This window comes from Oreochromis niloticus, linkage group LG23, assembly GCF_001858045.2.
Source record: "Oreochromis niloticus isolate F11D_XX linkage group LG23, O_niloticus_UMD_NMBU, whole genome shotgun sequence".
In the NCBI taxonomy this organism is placed as follows: Eukaryota; Metazoa; Chordata; class Actinopteri; order Cichliformes; family Cichlidae; genus Oreochromis; species Oreochromis niloticus.
The window spans coordinates 10,493,032-10,516,384 of record NC_031986.2 but is presented as its reverse complement, the minus strand read 5'-3'; the positions used below and the strand labels follow the sequence as shown (position 1 = coordinate 10,516,384).

The 23,353-nt window shown below is 41.4% G+C and overlaps 1 protein-coding gene and 1 long non-coding RNA gene across 3 annotated transcripts in view; both read right to left on the bottom strand.

Annotated features, from left to right (window-relative positions):
- LOC100693228 (interleukin-1 receptor accessory protein-like 1) overlaps positions 1-23,353 on the bottom strand; it is a 319,171-nt gene that overhangs the window by 143,894 nt on the left and 151,924 nt on the right. The gene's annotated exons all lie outside the window — the stretch shown is intronic.
- Positions 6,190-7,112, bottom strand: LOC112843832 (uncharacterized). Its single transcript, XR_003216359.1, has 3 exons — positions 7,067-7,112; positions 6,883-6,976; positions 6,190-6,667 (listed from the first exon to the last, which is right to left on the bottom strand). It is a non-coding gene; the product is annotated as an uncharacterized LOC112843832 (long non-coding RNA).

The window sequence follows — 23,353 nt, the reverse complement described above, 5'->3', positions numbered from 1 at the left end:
GGCCTTTTGCGCTGTAAGCCACAGTTCCTCACTTTCATACATCACTATGGTTTAAGCACTTTATCTCTCATGCACACACTCCAGTGGATGCATCAGGGCCAATTTGCCACTGAGTATCTTGCCGAAGGACACTTAAACATGTGGACTGGAGGGGGCGGGGATTAAACCACTGACTTCCGATTATCAATGACCCAGCTATCTGAGACACTGCACTTAAAGGAAGCAGGCATGTCATGAAAAATTGTTCTGTAGAGCCTGCAGGGAGACAGGCGTCTTAAAACAACCATGTTTAAGCTTTAATAGAAACAGCAGTTTTGGCTAATTTATATAGGTATGTTCCCCGTCTTGTCAGTTCACAGTTACCAAGTTACCACAGTTACCAAGATGGCTGCCATGCAGGGTTTACCTAAAGGAGCTTCAATATGATCAAGAACTTCACAAAGTTAGGCTATGACCATGTTTAACTAATACCACCTACTCAGATAGTCCTCTTGTTTTAGGTAAGAAAAGATTAGTTGTAGATTCATGTTAAATGAACAGTGATACCACTCTGTTCATAGATTTCAAAATCCATCGTTGACTTGTTCTCGAGTTATCGCATATTTAGATTTTTAGAAAACTTAACCTCTGACCTTGACCTTGAGGTCGAGGTCGATGAGAGTCGAACTCATCCAAGATAGTTTAGTAGATTCACCTGTGGTATGAATTTCAAAGTTATCCTAAGAAGCGACAGAAGAAACACCCTTCAGCCATGAGTGTTGATGTTGCATAGTTGGCCCACCAGAGGGCACTCTGGAACTTGCGTTGGCAACACGCACATTTGGAATGCACAGTTGCAACAACCAGCTGATCCGAGCTGGAGTCAGGAAGGGCGTAAATGAGTAAATGCCTACACATAGCAAATGTTAGGGAAATCTTTTTATGGTTTGTATATCTGAAAGAAAGAAAAACATGCTTTATTACTGCAGATTGTAGCCTTTAATAAATGGTAAATGGACTGATTCTTATATAGCGCTTTTCTACTCTCCCGGAGTACTCAAAGCGCTCTATACAACACGCCACATTCACCCAGTCACACAAGCACTACCTCTATACTGAGTGCTTTCTAACTACACTCACACACATTCATACTCCGATGGATGCATCGGAGAGCAACTTGGGGTTAGTATCTTGCCCAGGGACACTTAGCATGCAGACTGGAGGAGCCTGGGATCGAACCTCCAACCTTCCGATCAGTAGGTGACCTGCTCTACCTCCTGAGCTACAGCCACCCCATGACCTGTAAAAGAAGCTACCCCCCATACTATCTGCATGCCTGATACATTCTGGTCTGTTAAGAATTAACCGCAGTATCTCTGGCTTTTCTACCACAATGTGACTGCTGAGCATCAAAGGGAAATGCAAGTCTAGAAAGAAGCATTTGCTCTTTGATTCAAACTGACACCACACCTGACATTTAAATATGATACTTTAGATCATCAGAGGGAGAAAAAAATATATTAGGCTGTCTTGCTGCAATGCTTTTAAAGACCTGGATATGACATTACATCATAACATTTCCAAACAAAACTTGATGTAAGCAACCGTGGACATCCATTACAGTGCTCTTTATTGTATTGTTTATCCACTCAGTGTGCACTCTGGGCTTTCTTAGCTATGGATGACGGTTAACATTTAACCAAAACATGCATACCTACCAAACACCTCCCTTCCCATCTCCACCCCAACGGTTAAACCCTTGCCACAAGCTGCTAAGTGCTCCCTTTGTGTGAATCAGTAACCTCCCATGCCCCTAACACACAGCCTCAACCCCTCCAAAGCACACAGACTTTTTTTTTCTCCCTCTTTTAATGAAAACAAAAAAGTTGGCACAGATGGTTCTCAATCTATTATTTGTCTCGGTCAACCACTCAATCCATTCGCCAACCAAAGAGAATGCCCAAACCAGCCGGCCTTCTATCAAATACTGTGCCTATTTGACTTTAACTCAGTTCCAGCCTCCTCCTCCTTAGCTTCTTGCCAGTGGCCTGTTTAATTCGTGCTTGGTGCCATTGCAGCACAGTGGTCCCCTATTGCCGAGCTACGAATCCTTCCTCCCAGCTCCGCCGCGATCCCCCCACACACACATATCCCTTCTTCACACACCTCCCCCTCTTCCTTCCTCTCAACCCCTTTGCCAGTGGCCCTGCAAATCTCCGGAGGCAGGCATTGCCAAACGTTCCAGCTGTTTAAACAGGTCAGCGGTCGGTGCCGGGAGCCAGCAGGGGTAGATTTGCCATTGTGGTGCCCTACATCACTGGCTTGTGCTAACCCCCTCTGAATCTGTTGTCTCCAAGGGAGCCACCGGGGCCAAACTGTACTGGCCCCCGAGCTCAGAGATCCAAGATTACATGCTCTTTTTTTTCCCCGTTTCCGTATTGTGGTATTGTTAGGATTTTAAAAAGTTCAAAGATGTGTCACATTGGGATGGAAATGTTATATTTAAACCAGGCTGATTTTCCCATAAACTACAATGGTGTAGACGAAAGCTGTGGAACTACTATTGATTTCACCTCTTTGTTCCACAGCAGTAATTTAGCGGAGGTGTGCTGTACATACATGAAGGAAAGAGTGACAGAAATTTATGCGAGATTGAAACCTCTGGAAAACTGAGACATGGATTCTGCAAAGGGTGCTACTCATTGAAAGTGAGCAATTTCTTTTTTATTTCTGTTTTTGTTTGGAAGGCCACATTATTAATCTTTCGAGACGTGTCAGAACAATACGGGTTAGGAGTAGGAGTGACACGTTTCTGCACCTTGTAATTATCTGACTTTCAGTTCCATTTACTTCAGGAGTATAAAAGAAATCTCTCTACATTTTGACAAAAACTTTTTTCTTTTGATTTGTGATTTTAAAAAAAAAAACAAAAAAACAAATTTGATACCCCCATCGAGGTTCTAGACTTAACCTCGTCAGTTTCACCTCATAAATGTGAAAGTAAAGGTCATATATGTTTGGACTGAAGAATTATAGTATTCATCTATCCATTGTCTTCTGCTTATCCTTATCAGGGTTCAAGAGGGGTTGGAACCTGTCCTAGCTACCATAGGGCGAACGGCAGGGACAGGTCAACAGTATGACGCAGGGCTAACTCAGAGAGATAGATGACCATTTGCACTCACATTAGTTACTAATTTGAAATCATAAATTAACCTAACCTCACTAATTGCATGTCTTTGGACTGTGGGAGGAAGCATAGAAAGGCCCGAGCCAGATGGTGGATTCAAATCCAAACCCATACACAACACACTATTTAAGCAGCTTTTTGCCTGCAGTTCTTGTGCCTCTGCAAGCCACTCTGCAAGCCACTTACCCTCTAGCTCCTCTTTTTAATGCTGCGTCTGTCTTGATCATTGCCAGGTTCTCTCTAATGGTTCTCTCTGATGCCTTGGCTGTTCTCGCTCGGGTGTTGTTGCTGGTCTCCCCATGCGACATGTACTTGGAAGGGCAGGGGGATCTCCTGGAGCCTGACTGAAGTGTTTTTAAGATCAGTCCACTGACACGTGGATGTATTTCCTCATATTAGAGTAACAGTTACTCATTGTGACACCGATGGCCACTGCATTTGACCTTTTTAACCCATTTGTCAAAACAAGCCATCATACTTAGGCAGATTTGTGGAAACAAATTAAATAAGGCTGCATGATGGTTAAAATACAAATAAAGAATTGCATGTTTGTGGCATATAACAGCAGAATATTGTGCAGACAAAGAGAATTCTATTTCTTCAATTCCCTACCCAATGGATAGCCTCTGAGGGAATTCATGAGAGGAGTGTATGTAGGGAATTATGAAACAACTTCTTCAGGCCAATTAGTACAGAATAATTCTTATTCATTATGAGGACAAAAGGAAAATCTGTGTTTTGCTCGTAATAACATCACAATAATGGGAGCCTTTCTTGTTATTTTGACACATTTTTCTGATTAGAAGAAGAAGAAATGAAAATCTTTTCTATGCAAGTTTTTTTTGTCATGTTAAATACCTCAAGAGAATTTCTCACATTCTTTTTGTATTATTTTTACCGCCTCTTTGTTTTTGTTTTTTTAATATGCAGTTGTGTTGAATTAATGTAGCTGTTTACATTTTCTCATTAACAAGAGCTCGTCTGTTGTTATGAAATCTTGGCGCTTGCTGTGTGTTGATAATAACAATAATATAAGTAATCAAATTCATAAGCTACATTAAGAAAGAGTCACACAAATGTATAATGTATGTTAGCAGAACAAATCCGTCGGTGGTTGTTGCAGTTTTAGGTTTTTCTGAAGGATGGATGATTCAAGCATCAAAAAGACACATAACTCAATGGATGAATCACTCGTGTGTCTATACACAGAACAGACAACTTAGCGAAGTTGAACATAGAATTTGTTCCCATTTCTTTCGTGGAATCCATGAAAAAACCCAAACATAACAGAGTTTGACAGGCATAAAATAGTATTTTTGCACGAAGATGGCGATTCCCAAAGATGTAAAACTGGACATCTTTTCACTTTTTTAAAGTGCATCTTCAAAAAAGTGGCAGGCCTACAGCTGATGAACAGTATTTTAAAGTCATAGCCTAAAAAACACACAACCTAGGGAAAACAACTGGCCCTTTAGCCGATCCACTGAAGTCTCATCAGAAATGGTCTCAGTCGCAGAGTGGCTTTGAAGAAGACATTCTTAAGGGGGGGGAAACAGGGAGAAAAGGGTGAGGTATGCCAAATTACATAAAAGCAGGTCTGAAAATCAGAGTCAGAGTCTAATTAGAAACTTTTGGGCCGAGAATGATAGTGATGTCTAAAGGGTCGAAAAACAGGGTAGAGGTTGTGTTATGTTTTGCAGATACATTTCAGCCAGTAGTGTTGGAGCTCTTGTCAAAATTGATGGATTTCGAATGCAGAAAAGTGTAATCAGATTTTTATCCACTATGCAAAACCATCTGAAAAGCTCCTGATTCAGCATGACAGTGATCCCAAAGACACTGGCAATACAGTAAAAGCATATCTGAATAGAAAAACACACAAAAGAACACGATCATTCATGGATTAGCCTCACCAGAGCCCGGACCTCAACATTCTTGAAGCAGTGCGCGATCATCCTGACAGAGAACAGAACAAAAGGCAGAAACATCCAAAGAAGAGCTTTGAATGTCCTTCAAAAAGCCTGGGGAACTATTCCTGAAGACTACTTAAAGACAAGACAAGAAAGAGAGATAAGGTACGGTACTTCTATGTAGGTTTGCAGATATTTCAATAAATCATTGCCCCCGTTTCCCATTTTCCTAGTAGAATATAATGAAATATACATTTAAAGAAATGAAGGGTGTTTTAAGACTTAGAGCTTTAAAAAAAAGGGGGGTTTTTTCAGCTACTTTTGGGTTGTGAAACAAGCGAAAGGCTATAAAAGCAAAACAAGCAGCTAAAAGACGCCAAGAAATGCTCAGAGACCAGGAATTCCAGCACCTACTTGCTGGACTTGTCACTGGGATGGATGGGTGCCATAACAAAGGCCCTCAGCAGATCCACTGTTGATACAAAAACTATGGACTGGGACACCTTTAACCATGCAAATGACTGTTTTTCAAAAAAACCCAACAACAAAAGAAACAAACTTTCTTCCTTTTTTTGTTGTGCTCTTGTTGACATGATGTTTGCTTGATATAAGGCAGGAATAAAAAGCTGTCAGTTGCCATCATGTCCACTGTGGGTCACTGTAATTGTGCAAAATGGTGGCACTCCACTCAATCACACCACGAATACACAAACACAAGAAGGCAGACAAATCAAAGCTCTTTCTAAATGCTGCAGAGGAGGGCTCTTAGCGGTGATCACAGGTCTGTCACTGTATGTATGCTAAGAGATAGTTCATTGAAATTACAATCTAATTTAGACATGGTCCGGGTCTGTCACACAGAGAGCTGAGATGTATTAAATCTAGCTCTATAAGCCCACAACTTCATGTGAGCTGAATACGAATTAAGCCTATTTGAAGTATATGAGTGACTCCTGGTTGAATATATGGGGGAGGCTTCTTGCCACCTCTCTCACACACACTCCTCCTCTCTCATTCTCTCTTTCATATCTCTGCATGTGGCGAACACATTTCGCCCACATACGCAGCTGACCAGCCACCTCTACCCCCCACCCGCCCTGTCGTGGACCTTAGCAGCTCACCCACAGAAATTCCACATCAAAGTTAATTTCCGGACTTGTTCAGATGATCAAGCAGTATGCGAGCGAGGTCTTGGCTCTGCTGACCCGTGTGATGAGGCTTACTGCTGTGCAGTGTGGACAGTGACACCGGCACAGGCAATCAGCACGGTGGGGCGTGCGTGCGCGCGTGTGTGTATGTATATCGTGTTTGCTGCTTGCTCTCAAAATCCGACTTGACACCTTCATCCCCGTTAACCGCGACAGCCCCACTCCTTCGGGCCAAAGCGCCAAAGATCGTTTTGCAACACCGTAATCAATACTTCGCCCAAAGACTCCGTCCAACCCACACATGTGGTAATGATCACTCGCGGTGGGCGGCGACGGCAGGCTCGGGCCCGGCGAGGGATTTTAATTGGCTGCTCTAGCCGTCAAGGAGTGCGGGGACCTTTTGATTCGGCCAGACTGTCACGCAGCGAGCCTTAATTGGCCTGCGGACAAAACATGAGGAAAACACATTACTTGAAGTGCTCATGCATGAGCCATCATAATTTATTACAGAGACATTGCAATCTGAAATGCCATTAAACTCAAAATGCCATTAAACTTTAAAATAAATTAGAAACTGATTGTGTTACGAGGCTCTTAAGCACTCATTTCTGAGGCCTGCGTGTCTTTTGCTTCTAGTATAAAAGACTTTGCTTACTATGAAAGCCGTGCAGGGGGGAGGAAGAAAAACAGCGGGACGGCGGCAGAAGTCTGCACAAGTTTGCCCGTAGCGAGGAATGGCCGAGTCTCCTCTAATAACACAAACGCACATGTCAGCAAGTCGCACACAACCTCCGCTAAGAGTTACCTGAATGCAACTCGCTGACAGGAAATGACCTCACTGAAGAAGTGCCAGCAGGCTGGAGAGTTAGTCTTTATTATTTCTATTACACTTCACGTCTAGACGGGGGGAAGGAAACAAAAAAGTGGAAGCACAAAAAAAAAAGAAGAAGAAAATATGGAAAAGTTCTTCCTGTCACAGCTCTCATACTGCAGCCATTACCTGTGTGAGGCCAATAAACTACAGATTTCATCTTGGCTGAAAATTTCCTTCCTCTCTGCGTGACAGGTTACTACTGGGATAAATGGCTTGTGTGTGCTATATACTGTTCTGCCTTTGAACTGACACCTGAATGTACAGCAGGTGTCACAAATCAAACCTTTAATTAGATCTTATATGTTAGAGGTGGTTAACCTAGAGCCGTCACCCACCCGCTTACCCGTGATTTTCTTCTCAATCTCTCGCGGAAAAAGCCGGGGTCTCGCTGTCTCTCTTTCTCGAGAACTATTGTGCAGCCTCATAAATAAATAAAATGACTCGCAATGCTGCAAATATGCCCCGAGTCACTGTCACACCCCCCACCCCCACCCCAACCCAACCACACTCAGCCCTCCCCCTCCTTTTAAACTTCAACATAAGCCTGCTTTAGTGCCATTAAAATAACTTGTCATGACAGTGTAGCCTGGGAGCAGTGCAATCAATTTCCATTACATCAAGGCCCAACTGGGCATCGCCACTGAACTAAGCGCTGGTAAGCAATCTCCCTGACTGAGGGTGGTTTGTGCGGCGGTGTCGGCATGTGTGTGCAAGTGCAGCATTAAGAGCGTGTCTCGCTGCGTGAAAGAGCGAGGCTGGGGCAGTAGCAACATGAGAGTATTTAGTTGACTCCACCGACTCATTTTCTTTGCAGGAGTTCCTTCTCTCACTGGCACAGGGACCGGGAGGGGGGACAAATTTAAAAAATAAATAAATAAAAAAATCAGTATTCACAGAAACTGTTACATCTTCTGAAAATATTTTGGTCATGCTCCAAGTAAGTAACAAGCCTAATTTTCCATCATAACATCATGTGAAATTATCACCAGCTGAACAATCGGGTCTCATCTCGGCGTAGTGAGAGTCTCCCTGAGGTGATTTAGAATGCACCTTTTGTAAAAGACCAATCTGCAACTAATTAACATCGGAGTAATTTATGCCCCGAAATTGATTTTTTGCTCAGTATAAATTATGCAAGCGTGCCATCCGCTGTCCCTTCCCACCTTCTTATCTCTCCGGCTGGAGTCGGTGGATTGACACGCGGCTGAAGTGTCCTTGATGGGTCGTTTCTACAGACTGTCAGTGATGGCGGAGGCAGCAAAAGAGGGAGAGAAGATCTTCGAGAGTTATGTACTTGCGACCTTGAGCGCAGGGCCCGTAAATCTAAAGTCACTCAAAATCAACCCAACAGCAGCGCTCATAAAACCCGAGACTTCCATGCGAGTCCTTCGTGTTTCTCCAGTTAAGCGAGGCGGATGCGTCTAAAAGTTCTCCAGGAAGGAACTTTTGGTTCCCTGCATCTCCCGCTCTGATCTCTTGCTCCATGCCACTGCGGTGCCGAATCACATTAACACTCGTTTAGCACTGATTTTCACATCTCAAAAGCTAAAGCACTAAGTGAGCGCTAATTAGCGGAGTGAAGGCATTAATTATGTAACACATCATCTTAATTAGCAATCCCAGATGTATGGTGTGTCAGAGGAGCATTTGTAAGCACAGTTAGCTAATTGATAGATATTGACAAGATGTATGACAGAAGATCGCTGAAAAAGGTGAGGGTCGGTTTGGAGGGGATCCTAAATCAGCGGGTACATTTACTGCACACCCTCATGTGTCATTTGTTTAAATATCTGCATAGAAATGTTTATTTGTGCAAAGATGGATTGAAATGAACACATAGGTGTAGTGGAGAGCAGGTTGAAACAGCTGGATAAGATTTATTATTTTAAACTTACTTGTTCAGTCAAGGTTCATGTAAAGCATCATCATACCTGTCAAAAGATGAAGAATATGTCAAATTGCTTCCCACCGTTAGTAATTAGGGGCTATAAGCTCTTGATCCCCCTTTTATGCAGGGGGATTATTGTTCTGTCTTCCTTCTTAAAAAGAACCCAATCAGTGTGCTGCCATAGCAGCACAGGCACAGATCACCTGACCTTTTATGCATTCTTTCGCCATCTGTTCAAATCGGCATCGCATCTGTTGCTCGGGTTCACCTGCTCCGCTTGGGCCTCGTCTCTCGGGCAATAAACTTTCGGCAAACATTCGCTCAAATCAGCTCTGGGTTCAGATTTCAATATAAAGGCTGATTTAATCACACATTAACAAAGAGCAGCACGAGCGAGCCAAGAACACAAACAATAATTTCTGAACAAGTGCACCTGCCATTTAGATTGTCATTTAGACTGCCCAGCAGCACCAAGTGAAGAAGAGTTGGAGGAGAGAGGAATATAAATAGCTAAGAGTGGGGATGGATCATCTGCTCAGCCAGTCAGATGATTTTCTTACTCCCTTTTAAAATCTGTGCTAACTATGTGCTAAAGTAACAAAGGCAGCAACAGATGAAAATTCATGTGGCTAAACTGGTACTCATGGTACCACATTTGTCTTTGTTTGCCTACACAGAGTTTTTGGCTTATGTGTGAACCCAGGGATGGTGCTACGCATAGGTAGAACGGTGGTGTTGACCACAGAGGAAGAAACAGTGGAAGATGACATTTCACCAGCCTCCACTGCAAAGTAGTTCTTTGTACTACTGTGATTTCTGTCTTCTCCTCGGCAGGAGCTAAGCTACCGAGACAACAACAAAACAAACACAAAGAATAGCTAAAGCCCGACTGGATTATCGGGGAGGAGGATATTATTAGTCAATATCTGCTGATCCACAAATATAAAATGCTTATACTGCTATGTAATTTATGAAAAAAAAACCCCAACAGAAATAACAAAAGAAAACAACAGAAATATTTTATTTCAAACAACATCACCACACATCAGTATTGGTCCTACCGTATATCATTTAGGTTTTAGACAAATATGCAACTTTATGTTGTAGAGAATCACAAACTAGCCAACACACTAAATCCCTAATGTTTGCTCACTTGCAGTCTCATGCAGTACATTGCAACCGATTGTGTGTCTGAAAAAGTCCGATTTTTAAATCACCAAATATCTGCATTGCTATCCTTTTTAAAAATCCTACATCAGTTGGGCTCTAAGAATGGCCCAACTGGATACGTTGTTCTGCATGTCATTAAAGCAGCTCCACGATGACAGCATACAGCTACAACATGAGGAAGTCAGCAGAGCTCTGTGTAGGCTCTGCCTAGAAACAATGCTGGTCCCTGAAGCCGTTACCTTTCTATGCCTTCAATCACATTCACGGGGTATATAGTTTGAGCTGCTGCTGCATCTGCAAGCAACTCTGCAACCCATTTCCACTGAGGCTACTCTTTTTCATGGTTTGTCTGGCTTCCTGAATGCGAGTTGTCAGTGATGCCTGCTCTGTTTTATATGAGGAGTTCTTGCTACAGTTATCCCTGCCTTAAGCTTTCTACGCATGCAGCTAGAACTGCACGAGGTCCCAGCACAGAGCTAGAAAGAAATGACTTCTTTTCCTGACAAGTGATACCTGTGTGTATGGCTACCAAGGTTTATTAAACATAATGGCAACAATCTTAAGAAATGATTTCACGACCTATAACAACAGTGGAAAGAAACGACACTCTCAGATCAAATCTGTTTTTGTCAACAATCCAAAACTCCTTTCTATGAATATACTGCATTTAGCCATGCGTGATAATACTATGTGCTGTACGTCACCAAGATATTTAACAGAAAAATGTATTAAAAACTTCAGTCCACCCTCGGTAACCCTGTGTCTATTGATAAAATGCCAAGAGAGATAGTCTTTTGTTTGCTTAAAACAGAGCCCATGCCCAGAAAGTGCCACCTCAACAAACAAGGGGACACTGATCAAAGTCATCTCACCTTGTGGAAAGCTTGCCAAGCCAAACTAATTCCTGGAGCTCTCCCTCGCCAGTTTGTTCACGGGGCTCAGATCTGCCAGGACGAGCCAAAAACCACAGGCTTCCAGAAAACACGTTGCCAATTACCTGTCAGTGTTTCATAGAATCAAACAATGCAAACAGCAGATCACCTAAGGATATACAGGAATACAAATGCAGCAAGACAGATTTCCCCAAGCTCTGTATCTATGAATGTTTTATCTCTGGGATTCAAAGGATAAAACCACTTTTGCCTGCAAATCCTAAAAGCGACAGGCAGCTACACACTTGCAGTATTTCAGTCAAATTAAAGCCTGTACTCATATACAGTAACCAAGTAACCACTCCACTCTGAGAATGCTCATGAAGCATGCTCTGCACATGCTTCACGCTCTGATATTTTCTCTCCTGTTTCGCCCACATCCTCCCTTGCTGTAAGCTCTGCAATCACATCTCCTGTGTGCTGCTCCTTTGGTGGCACCAGCAGGTGGAAACCCACCGGGATGCTGAGTGCGCACTACAGTATACACACACACACACACACACACACACACACACACACACTGCTGGATTGATCAGAACGCAGGGGTGAGTTGACTTGCTGGGTTGAGTACTGATGGCAGGGGAACGCATAACAAACTGCCTGCCAAACCACAGGGGGATGGGGCATTGCTCAAAACAAGGGAGCTACGGCAAACAGCTGGGCACAGTGGAGAGTCACAGCACCGAGTGGGGGAGGTGTTGCATGTTGTAAATGTACAGAATAGAGAATGAGCACAAAAGGAATAGTTTCCTCTTTAAAGGGACGGTTCATTTCCAAACCAAATACATGTTCTTCCCATGGCCTGTAGTGCTATGTATCCATCTATGCTGTTTTGATGTTGATTATCCATTTAGTTTTTCTTGTCACTACCATGTGACGAAACATTTATGGCTAAAATCTGAGCATCTTTACATCCTCTTGTACCAACACAGGCTGGAATTCATCTAGATGGCAATTCCATCCGTTTTCTTCCACTTATCCAATTCAGGGTCGCGGTAGGGCTGGAGCCCATCTCAGCTGTCATAAGGCGAGAGGGGGCACAGGGCCCAGAAAAAGAGACATCTACGGAAAACTTCAAATCATGAAAATGTATGCTTGGCAGAAGGACTCAAACCCAAGAACTGTGAGGCGCCCGTCCTAACCACCGCACCACTGTGTTGCCTATGAATAAAATGGCTAAATCATTCATTTACAGATTCTTCTCAACAATAAAGGCCAAGTTCAATGTACCATATAGAAATATCTTGTATTGACATTGAACAATACTAAAGTTCTTTAATAACTGGTAATAAAAAATATAAATAAAAAAGGGGAATTTGCCAGGATTTCTTTTCACCCCATGTGCTCCCCTATTTACATATTCTGTAATGTAAGCTAAGCCCCATGGTACATGGTGCAAGCTAACCTATGTACATGGTGATATAGTGAGTGGAACAGTGACAAAAAGAAAAGCATTAACATCGAGGTCTGCAAAATTCCATGCAATCACCAGGCAACCATTGTGGCATTCAGTGCAACTGCATGAAGTGATTACACGGTCACGTGCTGAGTGGCAACCTGCCTCCAAACAATTGCAGTCTGACTCAGGCTGACTGCAAATAATTTCTGTGAAATGCATAAACGTAGACTTCCAAAAAATCTGTTTGCGTTGGTCCGTAATCAATCTGAGTCCGTCTGCACTGATGAGCGCAACTCAACTCTGGCACGTCAGCTGGTTGCCAAGTGGTTGCACAGGATGGTTGAAAAACAGTATATCTGACTCCAGGATGAACTGCCCCTTTAAAAATCAACTTCCTTTAATAGGAATATGACTCAGTGGGGCTACAAGCATTGTACTGAATAGCAATGAAACAAAGTCAGTTAATCAATCTGGCAATTACCAGAAGAATAAAAGACAACCATTATCATAACTGCTACATTATAAGTCATTTGTCAAGCCAAAGATACTAAATGATGACGCTCTCATTCAAGCCTCTCAAATGATGTTTTTCTATAGTGGGCCTGCAAGCTCCCTCAGAGAGGACACAAGCAAACTGAGAAAACAAGCGCGGGAGTTGCAACAAAACACCTTTGACGTGGATTACGCATATGTTACACTCTATAATATTGCATTATATTATATTTTTAACTGCACCTGCTGTTGCTAATTAATCTCAACCTTAGTCTGCCTTTACCTGCTGCCAATACTGCTGGTTAGACAAAACGAAATAAATCACCTTGGGCTGCGTCACTCATCTGTTTAGTAACAATCGCAAAAAAGAAAGATATATAGGCCAGTCCATAATAAAATAATCAGTAGCTAAGTATGTTGTTATTATGTGATAATGTTGTAAAAGTGATGTTGCATGTGAATTGAGCAAAAAGGCAAAAGTTAATGAACCGCCATGGGAAAGGCAACATTTCACTGATCGCCCTCAAAGCAATTTTGTGAAAGATTTCTCCAGCTGACATGCCTTCTGCAAATTAGAGCTGCACGAGAGAGAAAGAAGAGGAAGACGAAGGAAAAAAAAGTATCTCATCAACCTAAATCACAAATAAGGAGCGCAACAGCGAAGATAGCTCACTCTGTGTCACAAATGAGACCCAATTATGTCATGAGCCCAAATTAAATTTTGACATGTGGTATGGTCAGCGGAGGGGCACAGCCAGTAATGAATTGAAGCCGAGCAAAATCTAAAACTTCCTTGTTAATAGTGATGAAGAGGAGTGATCGTGGAAACAATTTGTTCCTAACCTCCAGCCTTTCCAGTCATTAAGGAATTAAAATGTTGATCGCGAGACTTGGAGGTAATGAATCTGAACATTTTCAAAGGCAACATTTGGTGCCATTTAGGCTCGGTGACGAGCGAAATTTGCCCACAGCGTGTCTCGCCAAGGCTTTCGCCATGTCTTACACTGCTTGTTCCAAATGTTCTTACAAGGTAAAAGTCCTTTTTTTATATACCTGACTTCTATGTGTGAGAAGAGGTCAAAATCCAAAAATAGAGACTTTAATGGAAGACTTTAATCCACTATTTAGTCCATAAAACATCAGATTTAATGGTTGAATCTGATGATATTTCCATGTTCAAGTTTTAGATTTTCCTCCAAAGCTGCACTGATGTAACTCAGGATTCTGTTTACTGTAGAACCGTATGATAGACCTCGGGTGGCAAAATGTCACGTTGATTTCTGAATGGCGTTATCGTTACCTGTGTCCTTTTGCAACGTGACGCTCAATTTGGTGCCACAGCTGACTGCACAATTTAGTGGGTGTCAGTTGAAGAAGAAGATAAAGAAAACTGAAAAAAGTCACTGTCAAATAAAAAAACAACAACAACAACAAAAAAAACCCCAGACTTTTCCATTACAGGCAGTAAAGAAAAGCCTCTGGTTCTGCCTTTCGCCTCTGATTGATATTTCGGGCTTGACTGGGGGTATGAGATTATGGCAGCAGTGGGACGTGACAAATAGTGGGACAATAGCTGGGGCAGAAAATGAAGGTGATAAAATATATATATATATATATATATATGGTACTGTAAATCATATAATGCTAAACCAATAATAACACAAAAAAGCCTGCCATCTCAGATTTGGTGCTCTGTTCAGAGTTATCCTGCTGTTTGGATACGTCTTTGCGGAGCCTTCTCAGAAATACAAGCATACTGCAGTTTTTTCGTAATGTCATAAATGTGCATGTGACCCTGCCCCCCATTCAGATTCTCTAGAGATCACCTTTTAGTAATTGGTTTACGAAAATAACCAGTGGGGCCCATGAAAAAAAGATTTCAATTGATAAAAATGACATCCATCATGTTTTAAGAGCTCTTCTCTCCACCTGAAGTGCGTTTCATAACTGCATATGGCTCCCTTCCTGCTGCCAGAGAATCTGCCTAGAGACAACATTAACTACCTATCCCAGCATTTTCCCCATTTCCATCTAGGTCGCCCATGTGTCCCTGTATTAATAATTATTTAAATATATGGAACCTTAATGAAACAAGCAAGCATCTTTGTGATTTAATAAACAACCCTTTAACGTCATCTTACTGCCCTGTTTTCTGCCTTCTTTTACCCAGACCTGAAAAAATATGTTTCAAATCAAAATATAGCTTTTCTGTCTTGTTAATTACTGTTCCGTATCGTTCAAGACTGTGTCTTTATTACTGTAGAGTTATAAAACTCATTTGTAATGTCTGCATTTTGGTAACAATGAACAAAACAAGCCAAAGATGACCTCGTTTTACTGCTGTGCTTACAGGGCGCTTACAGCTGGGTGACCTGCTGTCAGCTAGCAGTATTGCCAGTTAGAATGAAAGGGTTATTTTTGTGAAAATTACTGAGAACAGTTTCACCGCCCACCCTTAATTGGGTCTGCTCGTTCCATACATTTGAAATATTATTAGCCCTTTAAAATGGCTGTAATCAGTCCCATACTGTTATTTCCCCCATACAGTCATCTGACACTTTATTAGCTACATTGCGATCGTTATCATGCCAGAAGCAGCCATCAGAACACGGTACATTGTCGTTGTAAAGAGATGGACATGGCCATCGACAATACTCGGGTAAGCTGTGACATTTAAACAAAGCTCAGTTGGTACTAAGAGGCCCAGAGTGTGCCAAGAAAATATCCCTCACTCTATTTCACCAACACCAGCAGCAGTCTGAGCTATTATTACAAGGCAGGATGAATCCATGCTTTTGTGCTGTTTACACCAAATTCTGACCTTACTGTACCTTCTGAATGGCACAGCAGAAATTGAGACTCATCAGACCGGGCAACATTTCTTCCGATCGGCTATTGTCTAATTCTGGTGGAACTCATAGCCTCAGTTTCCTGTTCCTCGCTGACAGTAGTGCCACCTGTTGTGGTCTTCTGCTGCTCGTCCGCCTCAAGGTTTCATGTGTTGCGTGTTCAGAGGTGCTTTTCTGCATATCTTGGTTGCAACAAGTGGTTATTTGAATTACGGTTGTCTTCCTATCAGCTCAAAGCCATCTGGCTATTGTCATTGTGACTTCTGGCGTCACCCAGAGAACTCACTGGATATTTTCTCTTTTTCAGACCGTTCTCTGTAAACCCTAGAGATCGCTGTTTCTGAAATAACTCACATCAACAACCAAGCCATCATCTTGATCATGTCTACTTGTTATAGTAATTGATTGTCATTCAGGCCACCTGAATGGAAGTAATAAGCAGTGTGCTGTGTACATGTTATATTAGAAACAGATCCCATGGTTGGAGTCAGATGGAGCCATTACTTTCTTTACCTTCACTTCAGGTTAAGCATCAAAGACACTTGGTTTGGTTTAGGAAAAAACTCATGGTTAGGATCTCAAAATGGTTCCTTTTACCTTGTAAAGAATATGTTATAGATATATAATATGTTATAGCACGAAGATGTTAAATCCACGTCTTCACACAACCAATAGGAGTTTCCAGCTCCATTTAAATCTATTCATCACTGATTCCAAAAAATAATGAAAGGCTACTGAACCACCTAGAAGGTGGAGGAAAGGGATAACTGGCAATGTGAATGACTAACAAAAACTAATAATGGTCATTCAAGGGGCAGGTAACATCCAGATTGTGCGCCCATTCACCAGGCTGTATTAACTTTGCACCGAAGCACCCAAGGAAAAGCCAGAAGTTAGGAAAAGGAGACATTTTCAGCCCATTTCCACAGCAACCAGATGTTTGAGTGACAATCTTAATTAATCCGCCGCATCCCTACTGTGAAGTGATGTGTGCTGAGAACAGCACACATAAGGACTTGTGCCACTGTTTCAGAGCGGCGTTAGGGTGTGAAGATCATATTTTCTTGCCAAGGACATGACATAAAAGCGGTCAAAAACCTATAATGAACTAAGTCCTGAGATTCACCATCTGTTTCTGTTATTACTATTTTTTTTAAAACAGGTCTAAAAATTTTAAATTGACTATGCAAGCACAAAAAAACATGACACACTTTAATTTTGTAACATAGCATAATGGTGCGTTACAATAAATAACCAACTCTTTAGGCTTCAAAGAGTGTTAACGCACCATCGACCACAGCGGGAGACAATGAATTCATTTTACAGAAGACTCACAGAACAGGGACAAGCTTCATTTTTATTCATAAGTACGTTCTTTAATAAAATGACAAAATATCAAAAAACAATGACACAAGAAAGATACAACAATTAATAAACCTCATCAAGCACCTGCTGATTACATGGTGTATCCAATTCACTAGAACAAAAGGATTACTTTCTAAATCCACTCAGCTCTGTCTTTTCTTCACTGGCACCTTGACTAAATTAATTATCTTCCATCAATTAAAGGACATATTATATTTCATCCTTCTTCATATGTTAATGAGTCAACTAAGGGATGGGAGAGATTTGGGTAATAGCCATCAAATGGCTCGGGTAGGACAAATGCTCTACTTGGTAGAACAGAAAAGAGTGTCATACTGGGCTGAGGAGGTAAATAGTTTGAGCGGTTAGAGGCCGTGTTAACATTTTACTGTCCACAAAATTAGTTTAGACTGTAAATGACTGAATGCTGAGTGGATATATGAAGTTACTGCTGCTGCTGTTCTTGTGCCACAAGCTATTTATGTTCCTTTCACTGCCACCACCAAAACAAATGCCACATTTAGTTTTACTCAGCAAAACTAAAGTCATCTGGCTCCTCCTGAAGAACAATAGACTGGACCGAAGTATTAGAAAGTCAATATGTTTCAGCTGTAGCATTCATCATGGTGACAGAATTGCATATATTATAGGTAATGACATCCAAGATGTGCTGGGCAAGGATGCCCGCCACTCCCCCTCAAAAAAAGAAAATCAAGATTTCCCTAAAGCCTCAGATGTTTCAGCTGAACGTTATGGTTGTGTTACTCTGTGATTCCTTTGCTATATTCTCATTATGGTATTTCATCAGTTTGTTTTTTTTTAGCTTACCAGAATTAAATTCAACTCTATTTGTTTTATATAGCACCAAATCACAACAACAGTTACCTTAAGGTGCTTTATATTTTAAGCTAAAGACCCTACAATAATACAGAGAAAACCCCATTAATCACATAACCACCTATGAGCAAGTGCTTGGTGACAGCAGGGAGGAAAAACTCCCTTTTAACAGGAAGAAACTTCCAGTAGCTCATGGAGGAGCAGCCATCTGCGTTGACCGGTTGGGGGTGAGGGGGGGGACAGAACAAAAACAGAACAGTAAGGAGGCAGCCTAATGGCCGTTACACACCACTGACATCCTGAAATATGTATGAAAGCTGTCACGATACAGCTTCAACTCGTGGATCTTTCTTGAGAACTGGATGAACCAGAATCATCAGAATAATGACTTCATGAACTTCTTCACAAATTTTTATCATTAGAGAAAAAATTACCAATAATCATCCCACAGATGTAATATCATCTACAGCTACTCTTAGTACCATCAATGTTAAGTTAGACTCTTTTTCTCCAATTGATCTTTCTGAGTTAATTTCAATAATTACTTCCTCCAAATCATCAACGTGTCTTTTAGACCCCATTCCTACAAAACTGCTCAAAGAAGTCCTGCCATTAATTAATTCTTCAATCTTAAATATGATCAACCTATCTCTAATAATCGGCTATGTACCACAGGCCTTCAAGGTGGCTGTAGTTAAACCTTTACTTAAAAAGCCATCTCTAGACCCAACTGTCTTAGCTAATTATAGGCCAATCTCCAACCTTCCTTTCATATCAAAAATCCTTGAAAGAGTAGTTGTCAAACAGCTAACAGATCATCTGCAGAGGAATGGCTTATCTGAAGCGTTTCAGTCAGGTTTCAGAGCTCATCACAGCACAGAAACAGCTTTAGTGAAGGTTACAAATGATCTTCTTATGGCCTCTGACAGTGGACTCATCTCTGCGCTTGTCCTGCTAGACCTCAGTGCTGCGTTCGATACTGTTGACCATAATATCCTATTAGCGTGATTAGAACATGCTGTAGGTATTACAGGTACTGTGCTGCAGTGGTTTGTATCATATCTATCTAATAGACTCCAATTTGTTCATGTAAATGGAGAGTCCTCTTCACACACTAAGGTCAATTATGGTGTTCCACAGGGTTCAGTGCTAGGACCAATTCTGTTTACATTATACATGCTTCCCCTAGGCAGCATCATTAGAAGACATAGCATAAATTTTCACTGCTATGCAGATGACACGCAGCTCTATCTATCCATGAAGCCAGGTAACACACACCAATTAGCTAAATTGCAGGAATGTCTTAAAGACATAAAGACCTGGATGGCCACTAACTTTCTGCTTCGTAATTCAGATCAAACTGAGGTTATTGTACTCGGCCCTGAAAATCTTAGAAATATGGTATCTAACCAGATTCTTACTCTGGATGGCATTACCTTGGCCTCCAGTAATGCTGTGAGGAACCTTGGAGTCATTTTTGACCGGGACATGTCCTTCAATGCACATATTAAACAAATATGTAAGACTGCTTTCTTCTATTTGCGCAACATCTCTAAAATTAGAAATATCCTGTCTCAGAGTGACGCTGAAAAACTAGTTCATGCATTTATTACTTCCAGGCTGGACTACTGTAATTCTTTATTATCAGGATGTCCTAAAAACTCGCTGAAAAACCTTCAGCTAATCCAAAATGCTGCAGCAAGAGTCCTGACAGGGACTAGAAAGAGAGAGCAGATTTCTCCTGTTTTGGCTTCCCTTCATTGGCTTCCTGTTAAATCCAGAATTGAATTCAAAATCCTGCTCCTCACATACAAGGTCTTAAATAATCAGGCCCCATCTTATCTTAATGACCTTGTAGTACCATATCACCCTATTAGAGCACTTCGCTCTCGCTCTGCAGGCCTACTTGCTGTTCCTAGAGTATTTAAAAGTAGAATGGGAGGGAGAGCCTTCAGTTTTCAGGCCCCTCTTCTGTGGAACCAGCTTCCAGTTTGGATTCGGGAGACAGACACTATCTCTACTTTCAAGATTAGGCTTAAAACTTTCCTTTTTGCTAAAGCATATAGTTAGGGCTGGACCAGGTGACCCTGAATCCTCCCTTAGTTATGCTGCAATAGACGTAGGCTGCCAGGGATTCCCATGATGCATTGAGTTTTTCCCTTCCAGTCACCTTTCTCACTCACTATGTGCTAATAGACCTCTCTGCATCGAATCATATCTGTTATTAATCTCTGTTTCTCTTCCACAGCATGTCTTTATCCTGTTTTCCTTCTTTCACCCCAACCGGTCGCAGCAGATGGCCCCGCCCCTCCCTGAGCCTGGTTCTGCCGGAGGTTTCTTCCTGTTAAAAGGGAGTTTTTCCTTCCCACTGTCGCCAAAGTGCTTGCTCATAGGGGGTCATATGATTGTTGGGTTTTTCTCTGTATTTATTATTGTGCTATCTACTGTACAATATAAAGAGCCTTGAGGCGACTTTTGTTGTTATTTGGCGCTATATAAATAAAATTGAATTGAATTGAATTGAATCCAGTTTTTCTTGTTTAGGAGCATTTGGCTCATCATCGCTCATCATTGCTTCATATCAGCATCCTTTTTTTCCACGGTGTGTTTTCTGAATTATTTGCAAAGAAGCGATGTGTTTGGTGTGTACATTTGTTACATGATATGTTTGCATCTGAAAAATTTGGAATTTCATGTGATTTTTTTCCCATCAGGCTTGTGCAAAGTGGTGACTTGATGTATAATGATCTTTCTATCTTTAATTATATAGCAACTCAAATTTCATATATAACTTCTTTTACTCAAGCAGTCAAAGCATTTCATTCAACATGTTTCATTTACATATATAAGTGCATATAACCTATATGCTTTCTAACTTCTTATGAAAGCACCAGGAGCAATTCAGCAGACTGGAGCAACCAGGGATTGAACCACCAACCCTTGTAAATTTCCTGCTCCACCTCCTGAGACACAGCTCTGCCTATAATAAATTTGAAGTAGAAGAAACCAAGAGCTGCTCACAAAGAATAATGTTTGAATAATGCTGCATTAATTTAATATAAACTCTTAAACAATGTGAACGGTACACCAAAACACCTAATTTAACCTGATCTTACCCTTTCCAGGTGTGAAGGGTTGTTAAACAACCAAATGGATACTCTGGGAGGACCACTACTATGAGAGACAACTAATCTAAGAGTCCCTTACCTATAGGTGGTTTGTGGAAGGTGCCATTATGATCTATAGCTTTGAGAGTAGCAGCCTCTAGAGTTAAGTGCCTAAACAGCAATACTTTTTTGGACAGGCAGGTTGATGTAAAAGGAAGGGGTTGAGTTAGATGACCTTTTACTGTTTGTCTGAGGTCTAATGCTAATCATACAGACAGCTGGAGATGTTGTGGTGTCGTTGGTGTATTGCAGTGTAGGTTCTTTGCAGATGGGGGTGCACAAAAACCAGGCAGGCATGCATCTGTCTGCTTGGACTCTCACTCTCACTGTCTAATGATCACATAGTGGAATGTAACGGGCTCGTGGACATGGAAAGTATAATCAAGCCTTAATGCATCACAGGTATAACCTTAGCTTAAATGCTATATTTAGGCAAAATAAATTTTATTATTATAGAGTGATTATTTTTCTGTCCTCAGTGACTGCAAACAAAGGGAAAAACAATTTAATAAAAACAAAAATGACAAATTCACTGCCTGGAATAACAGTTAGGATTGGGGTTGGCGCCATCGCCAAAGATGACTTAGACCTCAGAGGGTTAAAAGAATACAGCCAAACTGCATTTACGGCTGTCTGAGATCTTATCACAGTCCTGCTGTGCCTTTGAATGCATGCAGCTCTGGAATTGTTGGGCAATTTATCTTGTCCAGATAAGATAAACATTATACAGATAAGATATACACTTGTAGAGAGCATGTTTCTACCGTAAAGTCAATGTTTCACATATGTGTACCCAAGAAAACGACAATAGAACTCTAATCATCTGCTGCAATATGTCTTTATGATTTCTGAAAATAAATGTTAAACATGAGGAACTTTAGTAATTCTAAAGTATCTCAGGGTGAAAGCAATAAACAGTCATGATCTCCACCTGAAATTCATGTTCTACAGTTATATTGTGCTTGTGTTAGACCTCATAATATACATTTGCAGAAAACAGCCCCCAGCTTATAAGTGCATCACAGAGAACACACAGGGAAAGGTTCCCATCACTCAAGAGCAGTGGTCTGGCCCAGGAAACAAAATAATGCCCCTCCCCCCTCCCATTTGTAGCCAGTCATGTTGCTATGCAATAATATTCAATAGTAAGCAAGGCCCTGAAATAGCACGACACTACCCAGCAAGAAAGCATTGTTCACTCAAGAGAAATTGGTTTTGAATGTGCCAGACTGAAAAACTGTTAAAGAAGTGTTGCATCAAAAATTGCTTTAAGCCACAGAGCTACCATAGTGTCAGATCTGTCAATTCAAAATGTTCAGACTTGAAAGACATGTAAAATATGGGGTGAAAGGGATGAGTCAGTGTAAGGAAGAAGGCAGGAACACTTAATGTTGAGAAATATTTTCATGATTGTTTTCAACCTCTCAGGCATTTTGGTTATTTACGGGCGCCGCACACAACCAAATACACTTCATCGCAATGCGGTGCAAAAAAAAAGAAGAAGAAGAAAAGCGGGTTAACAGCATCAGTCCCAGCTCATTAGCCACACTGACAGTCTATTTTACACACCAAAGTTGCTGCTCTCCTGTATCTCTGTTTCATCACCGTTTCTTTATTCTGTGCTGTTTAATCTAAGACATCAAACAGTGCACCTTACAAAGAAGTCATAAAACCACAAATTTCATTTAAAAATGAATGTCGCTTCCAATCACCCGGTGAGGGAGCTCATTATGATTTTAGCTGTGCTCATTATAATCAAATGGAGTCTGACCTTTTGTCCCACTGCACTGCTTTGAGAGTGGCTCTAGGCTGTTGATAAAGAGGGGAGTGACAAGGGTTTTAATAGTGAATTGTAATTTTCTGTCCAAGGTTGAAGATAATATTATATGAAGGTTCATGTATACTTATTCCAGATTAGAAAAGAAGGTATCCAGATGTAAAGTTCAGGTCTGGACAACTATCTAGAGTCCTTGAATCCTTTTTGCAAAGTAGGAACGCAATTAACAGTAAAGAGTTGCCATTATCGGATGTTGTTTACCATCTTATACGAAAGTTCCCGGAATTACTCAAGAGCTGCACTTTAGAGGAGCTATATTTGGTCAACTAGATGTTGCCAACAATGACGACACCCAACACAGCACTAACCCATATTT